Consider the following 10,158-nt stretch of genomic DNA (forward strand, 5'->3'; position numbering starts at 1 on the left):
ATGGCTCCCTTTGTAGCATAGCTCCAATGAATCAACATAATTGTCAATCTGTGGACGGTAGTGACCGGCTAAAGCATGGAAGCAGCACACTTGGGTGAGTGTGTGAGGGTAATGAGATAGAAATGAGTGGGAAAATCATGAGAGGCCATCTAGATTAGAGAAGAAAGAACTAATGAAAGGGATTAGTGTTGTGCATAAATGCGAAAACTTATGAAAATCACACACTGCTCTTCGCTGCATCCTCGACTATCCTTGTAGGCACATCCTAATCACGAGCTCACCCAAGCTCATGGAGTTACGATTAAGCCAATGCATGCACAAATCCTAATCTACACATTTCTCTAATCATGCATATAATACCATAATCAAACACACAATAGGCAATCAAGAATTAGAGAGCAATTAGTTCTTAATCTACACACATCAAGACACTAATACACAACATTAGTGAAAAGCAAGAGATAAGCAAGAGGACTCAACTTCAATGCATGTGTTAATCAATTCGTGAAGAGAGTACATGCGGCTCCAAGCTTCCACCTCCATATCCTCCTTCTTCTCCTCTCTACTCTAGGTTTTCTCTCAAAATGATATCTCCCCTTTCACATGACCTACAATTCACTTATATGCTTAGGGTTTTAAAAACAAATGGATGACCGCTCAAGGCACATAAAGTGAAATAATAGATACAATTTGGAACTTGTAAAGAGTCCATGAACCTATACAATATAAATGGAAAAATATGCTTGTGGAGAAGAGGTAAACAGCTACTGGTGTTGGACGCTGCTTGTTGCAGGTTTCTTTTTTGAAACTCACACTTTTGAATCCCTCAGCCATATAGGTGTATGATCTCTTTGAAGAAGTATCTGAAAGACTCTCCTCCAAGATTGGCTCTAAGGCGGGTTGGTCTCTTCATTGACACTACCATTGGTTGAAATATGGCTTGATTGGTCTCTACTACTAAGGTTTCTTCTTTGATCAAATTTGCTTGATTGTAAATACATCAAGAAAACAAAGCTTGCAAAAGCCTGACCTGTTACCTTTTATGATGCATTCACTTCTTCGACCAAAGACAACTTATTACAGCTCTGATCTACATAACCTGTACAAAATTCACTTGGTGGTTATAGCTTGTTGGAATTAGGGTTGCAAGAAAACACACACAGCTTGGAGAAGACGAAGGAAGCTCAAGGCACACAATAGAGAGCGTATTACTTAGTGTGTAATGAAAAAGATAGATAGCCCTAGAGTGATGGGCGTATATACAACGCACGGGGGAAAAAACTTCCTAAAGAGGGAAAAAATGCCCCGGAAGTGGTGTGTTCACACACATCACTACCACATGTATATGGTAACAAATCCCCCCTGGAGTGATGCGGTGAATGAGAACCGGAACATGAGTAAAGGGAATTGCCATTCCCTGAGGACATGATCAGTCCACAAAGGGGAGTAAGCCCAAAGCTTTGCAGAAAGTTTCGAGCTTCTCACAAGACAATGACTTTATGAAAATATATGCAAGGTTGTTCTATGTTGGCACATAAGCCAAGCTCATCTCTCCTGTTGAGAGCCTCTCCCTGACGTAGTGGTAATTCACCTCAATGTGCTTTGTGCGAGCATGAAAAACTGGATTCCTCGCAATTGCCAATGCGCTTTGGTTGTCAGTGTAGATAGTGTTGGTAGTGTCTTGTCCAACACCCAAATCAGCCATAAGGCGACATCTGAGCCATACACACTCAACCGTAGCTGTGAAGTGTACCCTGTACTCAACCTCACAACTAGAAGTGGCCATAGTAGGTTGCTTCTTGCTCAACATGAACTACCAAGCATGAAACAAAAACCACTTGTGGACACTCGAGTGTCAAAACAACCAACCCAATCTGATTCTGAAAAAGCATGTAAGTCTAGCGGTAATGATCCCCCCTTAGGATAAAACAAGCCAAGATGTGAAGTGCCACTAAGGTAGAGGAAAATCCTCTTGACAACCTGCCAATGCTTAGACCCTGGGCTATGCATAAATTTGCTAACCTGTGAGACTGCAAATTGAATATCCGGCATTGTGTTGCATACATAAATGAGGCATCCAATAGCAATTTGGTAAAGAGTGACATCTGCAGGATCACTGGTATCATGAAGACTCAATTTCAAACCTGTTTCCATGGGAGTGGCAATAGGTTTGCAATCCTCAAGTCCAAACTTACGTAGCAATGTCTCTATGTAACTTTTTTGACACAAGGCAATACCACCGTCACACTGCTAATACTGTATACCCAAGTAATGATGCAAAATCCCCAAATCTTTCATCTTGAAAGTAGTATTCAAATCAGTCTTAAATTCACGAATATGTCTCTCATATGGTCCAGTGATCAGCAAATCATCTACATAAAGAACCACAATGAGAAGTACATCACCCTCACGCTTTACATACAATGTGCTTTTTGTTGGACTGTTACGAAATCCTTGTTTGACCAAATACCGAGCATGAGGAGATTGCTTCAACCCATACAAAGCCTTGTTACATCTACACACTTTGTTCTCTTGTCCTTTCTTGATAAAACCGCGAGGCTGCGTTACATAAACTTCCTCAAATATGTCACTATTCAAGAAAGCAGTAACAATGTCTGATTGATGTACATCCCAACCAAAACGAGCTGCGAATGCACGTAAAAAATTCATAGTAGTCGTACGAAATAATCTATGCCTTTTTGCTGTGCATAACCCTTTGCAACAAGTCGAGCTTTATGGCAATCGCTCTCACCATCCGGCTTCATTTCAACTTGTAAACCCACTTCGTACCAATGGCCTTTTTTCTAGGAGGCAAATCACATAAAGTCCATGTTTCATTTTCTATAAGTGCATCAGATTTTGATTGCATGGCAACCATCCAATTTTTTGAATTTTGTGCTTCATCTCAAAAGACAGAGGTTCCTCAACATCGTGTAAGCTAGATATAGCCAAAACATAACAATCTGATGCATAAGATGCATGGCGAGAGCCTGAACGAGTACAACTAGATAGAGGTGCATCCAATTTACTATCATGCAATGTATGCACCAACCATTTTGGCATACCTCTAGCCTGCTCATTTTCAACCCTTTCTTCATCAAGTACATCATGTACATCTGCATCAGTAATAGGCTGATCAGTAACATTTTTGAAAACCCCCATAGGCTGTATATTTGCCTCATTGGAATTTACATTCGAACTTCCACCACTGAAAAGAGGCAACAAAGTGTCATAAATGTCCCGTGAGCTTAGATTACTATCTCTAGTACATGACAGTGATCCGAGCCTATCACAAATTTTTTGGTTACTATATTTTTTTGGTTTTCCCTGCTTCTAGAGGTTTACAATAAAAGAAAGAGTGAGAACAACCTCTTGGAAAAATTCAAAAAATGACTTGATGGGAATTTTTCCTTGACTAGTTCACAGGAGGTGAAAGGTAGAACCTAGTGGTAAAGGGAAGGGAAAATATGTAAATGTGAAAAGAAAAGATATGATGTGTTTCTGGAGCCATGCACCCATGATTCAAGGGTCATGAGGGGCTCATATCATCATGGCTTTGGAGCCATATGATGATTCAAACAGATGGGACCCAGGTGGAAGACTTGGTGAAGGAAGGAAACAGACACATGATTTTGTTGGATTTTTAAAAAATACGTCCACTCTGATCCAAGAAAAGTTGTCTTCATCAAAGTTGTAGCTTATGAGCTGGAGATTCTGACCATATTTTTTTAATAATTTTTGCAGCTACGGTCTACGAGATATGGTAAAAATAGTGGACGCAAGTTTTTTCAAATGTGGTGGAGACCACCCCCTCTACCTTTACACACACACCCTTCCTTTTCCACATTGAGTCCTTCTCTAAAAATCAGCCATTAGTCTCCTCACCCTCCCCTCCTTCCTCCTCTCTCTCAAGCTCATAAAACCATCACAAATTCCTCTTCTAATCACCTCTCAAATCATGCTTAATCTTGTTGTAATTCATAATTTTTCATTCAACCCCTTTCTATTATTACTAGATATGCATTGATTTTATGTAGATTCTTTACATTTTAAAATAAGGAAGCTCTTGGACTCAAGCTATGGAGGAAGGAGTGAAGACAACACAAGTAATGATGGAGCCAATTAGTTGCAAATTGGTCAACAAATCACTTGGAAGGAGCTTCTTCATTGGTGGAATGTCACTAATCAAGCTTCATTTGTACAAATTGCACTTGGATCTTAACCTCACTCCTAATCACTCTCTTGCCTATATAAAGATCCCCCCCCCCCTTTGTAATTTCAAGTCTCCCTCAGCCTCATTGAGTCTTTGTATCACTCATCATGAGCCCATAAAGCTCATTCATTCACTCTATTCTTTGCACATTCTAGAGTGCAAACTGTTTTGTGCTAGTAACCTCCCCTCCTCTTACTTATGTTAATTAAGAGAGATCTTTTATGTGTGTGTGAGAGTGCTTGATGTGATTTTGGCTAAATCTTGAGTTGTTGTTTAGTAATCTACATGCAATTTGTGTTGGGAGTGCTTGAAGTTATCCATTCCTTGTACACACATTGAGGTTAATGCTTCATTCATAGTGATAGCTCTCTCTCTCTCTCTCTCGCTCTCTCTCTCTCTCTCTCTCTCTCTCTCTCTCTCTCTCTCTCTCTCTTTGCGTAGCGGTCCTAGTCCATGCTTTCAAGACTAGGTGGTGCCCTCATCTCATTTCCCTTGTGGCGCAATGGAGTTTGTTTTGGTGTAGAGGCTGCCATTCCAAATTTCCTTCGTCATAAGTTGGTGACCCCACGGAGGTGTTCTCAAGCAGCGCTCTCCCAATCCTATGAAGGAAGGTCCATCAACTTCTCCAAGACTTCCACTATGGTCTTCCCCAAGAAGCTTGAGAGAAGAAGCGTCTTTATCGACAAACGGCACGTATGCGGGTAGAGAGAGTTAACTACATACACCCTTCTTTGCTTCAAGGAAAATCTTGTAGTCATCAAGTCCCTAGGTCAAAGCATTGTGTTGAGTGCTTCGTGGCTAGTGTGAAGACACTTCCTTTGAAGCCTCGACTTCAGATGGTGAAAGCACTCTCAAACTCGGGAATTAACAAGTTTTTGGAGGGGGAGCTACACATCAATGGTGTGAGGTATTGGCAAGAGGCTACATATGGTGATGCACTCCAACTACTACTAGCAAGAAGGCTCAAGGTGATTGAGAAGGTAGCCATTGAACCCTATGAACTCTACAAAGCTGAAGATGGTCACACCAAAGCTAGGCTAATCACTGGTGAGAAAATTCTTCGCATCTCTCAAATGGTGGGATCCAAGAGAGCTGAACTTCAATGAAGTGCTTCATGAAAGTTTGTAGTTAATGCACAAATGAATAATCCCATTTTCTACAACTTTCAATCAGTTCATAATATTAGGGTGAATGTGCGCATTGATAGAAATATTTTCTTCCAACAAATATTGGTCTTCTATTTTGGAGCTGAGAGGTTGAGAGAGATATTGTTGTCCCCTGACCCTATAATATTTCCTATTTTGGAGCATAATGTATCTTTTGATGTTCACATCTTCATCTTGCTTTAAGCACACTCCATGAATCATAGGGATTTATATGGACCTATCCAACCTCTTGCTAGACAAACTGTGCATATAATAGCTAGCACAAATTTTAGGTTCCAAAACATCATAAGGAACTTACTAGGCCCTCGTTGTCTAGCTGAGATTAATGCATCTATCAATCCATTTATTCTACCCTTAATAAGATATGATTTGGGCCTATACGTTTTCATCTTTGTGCTGTATTGAGAGGAAGGCAACCCATCCTATCATGGCTTTCCCTAATTTTTTTGGGCGTAGTGGGGAAAATGATGGGGATTTTTTGGATAACTTGGAGATGGCTTTTCTTGTCTCTGGGAGGGATGACGAAGCATTGAATAAGATATGATTTGGGCCTAGACGTTTTCATCTTTGTGCTGTATTGAGAGGAAGGCAACCCATCCTATCTTGGCTTTCCCGAATTTTTTTGGGCGTAGTGGGGAAAATGCTGGGGATTTTTTGGATAACTTGGAGATGGCTTTTCTTGTCTCTGGGAGGGATGACGAAGCATTGAAATTGAGAGCTTTTCCTTTGGTGCTCAAAGAAGAAGCTAGGGTATGGTTCCAGGCTCTAGATCCAACCCAAAGAGCTAAATGGGAGGGATTGAAGGCGGCTTTCCTACGAAGATTTCAACGAGCCAATTCGACAGAAGAACTATGGCAACGACTTCTGGACCTTCATCAAGTTGACCCTCATGGTTATGCAACCTATGAGGAAGGTTTTCTGAAACTTTGGGGGCAATGGTCAGACTCACTAAACCCTGGTGAGCGAGCTCCCAATTGCCTCCAAAAGGATCGATTTATCTCAGGTTTGTACCCCTAGCTAAGGGAGAGGGTAAAGAGAAAATTTCCAAATACTTTTGAAGATGCCTTAAGAATTTCTAGGGAAAAGAATCGAAAGATTCTCTATCAAGCCCAAGCTGGCCAGCTAGCTTTGGGAGGCAATATCACAACTATGGAAGCTTCTCACGTAGCTCCAAATGTGCCTAATGCACCAGGCCTCAATAGAGGTCAACAAGAAGATATGCTCCAACAAATAAACAATCTCACAAACTAGCTAGAGGGTTTGAGAGTAAATCTTGTGCAGGGTGCAAGAAGGACTATTGAGGGGAATGGTGGGAATCGGCCACCAATGCGACGTCAAGCAAGGGAAATGTTGTGTTACAATTGTGGGGAAAATGGCCAAGGCATGTATAATTGCCCTCATCCCAGAAGATATGACTACCCTGTCAGAGGTCCTCGACAACAAGTAAGTCCTCCCCGTGCTAGAGCTCAAGCACAAGAGCAATCGCAACCTCAAATTTTGCAGCCACCTCGTGCTCAAGCTCAAGCCCCTGCTACTCAACCAAATGTGAGCATCATAAGGATGGAGGAGGTCGTCAAGGGCAGAAGAAACCAGTAAGAAATAGCTAAAGGGAAGATGAAGATAGATGAAGTGGCTACAATGCCTATCAAGCATGTGCGTGTCCAAGATGAAGTAAGTAAAGAAACAAGAAAGGATGCAAGCAATGAATCAAGTACATCTCGGGCAACTAAAGATGAAGCCAAGAAGAGAAAGACCCGTACTAGGTCTCAAATTGACATCTCTGATTTCCCTATGGGATCTCGGACACAACCTTATGACTTGACAGTGATGTGAGTTCTCAAGGACCAAAGATTACCTGGCCACAACTACTTCATATCTCCCCAAAGCTGCGACGAAAGTGGTCAAAAATGGTGAGCACGAGGGCAAAGCGAAGTAAGCTAGTAAGTGTAATAAAAGCCTATGGTCTCAAGGATATAGTGCCTTTGGTGGAGGCTCAAATCAAGGGACAACGGATTCCAAAAACTTACATTGACAGTGGAGCAGAGGTTTGTGTCATGACAGAAAAGCTAATGCATCAATTGGGTTTAGAGGTAATGGAATCATCAGACTTTAGGGCAAAAATGGCCAATAATGTCTCTGTCACTTGTGTGGGTGTAGTGAAAGCTTTGAGAGTTTCTGTTTTTGGAATCACTACATAGGTTGATGCTTATGTGATGCCAGTGAAGGGAGAAGGATACCCCCTTATTTTAGGACGACCTTGGCTCATGGGTATAGGAGCTAGGCAAGATTGGGCAACCAGAGACTTGGAGTTGAGGCCTCGTGTGGGTGGCCATAGTCAGAAGGTGGTTTATAACTTGAAGAATGGGCGACAAGAGACCTTGAACTAGAGACGTCAGCTGATGAGTGGAGCTCAAGTGGATGCTCCTCATCCATGGACGAGGAAGAGAGTTCAAGTGAAGAGAGTGATAGCACTCTCGAAGTCATGGGCGTCACCATAAAGGAAACTACCTCATCAGAAGACAACCCAAGGATCCAAATGGAGAATGTGTGGGATGCCAGCCTAGAGAAGATGTTATCCAAGGATATAAAGGAAGAAGAAAGGGAGGGTTATGTAAATGTTCTCAAGAAGCATGCATCATTGTTTATTTCTGATTACACTCACATTTCAGGTGTCACTACAATGAAGCATCATATCCATCTAAAAGAAGGGAGCAAGCCAGTAGTACAAAAACTAAGAATATTAGGAGTTGTGCAACAAAATGCACTATTGTCTGAGGTGAAGAGACTCTTAGAAGCAGGATTCATATACCCAGTAGAAGATTTAGAATGGGTCTCCCCAGTAGTGGTGAGGCCAAAGAAGAATGGTAAATGCCGAGTGTGCGTGGATTACAAGCCACTAAATGCTGCAACAAAGAGGGACCACTTCCCTCTCCCATGTCAAGATGAGATTGTAAATGAAGTAGCAGGCCACGAGCGATACACAGTGTGTGATGGCTACTCAGGCTACTTTCAAATACGCATTGCAGAGGAGGACCAAAAAAAGACTACTTTCATCACACCATGGGGTTGTTTTGCATTTTGAGTCATGCCTTTTGGTCTCACCAACGCTCCAGCCACCTTTCAAAGATTCATGAATATGGTCTTCCAACCTTACTTTGGTAAGTCCATAAGGGTTTTCATAGATGACTTTTGTATTTACAGCTCCAAAAGTATGCATCTCGGCAAGATTGATGAAGGATTTACTCGTTTAGCTAAGCTAGGTGGACAACTAAACAAGGACAAATGTCACATTGGGGAAAGCAAGGTTACACTATTGGGGCATGTAGTGTCCATTGATGGAATCGAGGTAGATCCTGAAAAGATAGAAACATTGCTAAATCTACCTTCCCCGACTTCCATCAAACAATTAATCTCTTTCTTGCAAAAGCTAAGATATTTGAGTAGATTCATACACTTACTCTCCCAAGTGATATTTCCTCTACAATAGCTGACTCGTCAAGAGACGCTTGTTTGGAGTGAAGAAAGTGATGGGCATTTTAGAGAGATAAAAAAAATGTTAGGGTCACTCCCTGTAATCCTCCAACCTTGTTGGGAAGAAACATTCTTTGTAAACCCTAGTGTGGGAGAAGAGGCCATTGGTGCTGCCCTCCTACAAAAAGATCCAAAAACATCCTTTATGAGGCCTGTGTATTTTTCTAGCCGCCTCATGGAAAACACAGAGAAGGACTACACCCCGATGGAACAGCTAGTGTTAGCCCTCATGTTTGCGGTAACCAAATTTCGGCCATACTTGCTACCAAAGAGGTTTGTAATTATCACTGTGGAGGATATGTTTCCCTATGCACTACAACATATGGAAATCTCTGACAAAATAGCAAAGTGGGTGGTGCGACTTCAAGAGTTTGATTATACAATACAAGTTGAAAGAACAACTCGAGCATGCTTAGCCGACATTTTAACAAACAAGTGCTATGAAAAAGTTTTCCATTTGAAGAGAAAGGAACTTCCACCACCTCCAGCTCTAGAGGCTTTGGTCAATGCTTATAGCCTTTACTTTGATGGAGCATACAAGAGAACCAAGGATAAGACAGCTTTGCAGGCATCGTGGTCTTATCTCCATTGGGAGAGAGGATCCATGGTGAAGGGATCACTCTAGAAGATGTCCACTCCAACAATGAAGCAGAATATTAAGCTCTAATTCATGGCCTTTGTTGGTGCCTGGATAATTCAATTGAGAGATTAAATGCTTTTGGTGACTCCATGCCTTTGGTAAGGCAAATGCAAGGTACATGGGCTTGCAAAAATGCCAGTCTCTCTACTAAAATGAGAGAAGCCAAAGCTCTTATGAGGAGATTTAGGGAGGCACAAGTACATCATGTGCCAAGAGACCAGAACAAGGATGCAGACCACCTAGCATCATCAAAGTTAAATGAGTCAATAGTGGGAGCAGTGGCCATCAAACTTCCACTTCAGCAAGGCAAGGAGGACTTAGAAGATATTATGCACATTTTGGAGCAAGTAAAGGCTCCTAAACACTTGAATGCAGGGGAAAGGCGATGGTTAGCTAGGAAGGCTACCAGGTATCGCATAGTAAATGATAATTTGTATTGTCTTGGTAAGGATGGTGTGCTTAGGAGAGTGCCTTTGAAGAGTGAAATTGAAGAGATTTTAAAAGCTTGTCACGATGATGTGTGCGGAGGACACTTTGCACATGACATCACTAGTAGAAAGGTTCTACAAGCTGGGTTTACTTGGCCAAGTCTTCATCGTGATGTCAAA

Source organism: Adiantum capillus-veneris, chromosome 11 (genome assembly GCF_014529385.1).
Source record: "Adiantum capillus-veneris isolate H3 chromosome 11, ASM1452938v2, whole genome shotgun sequence".
Taxonomy (NCBI): Eukaryota; Viridiplantae; Streptophyta; class Polypodiopsida; order Polypodiales; family Pteridaceae; genus Adiantum; species Adiantum capillus-veneris.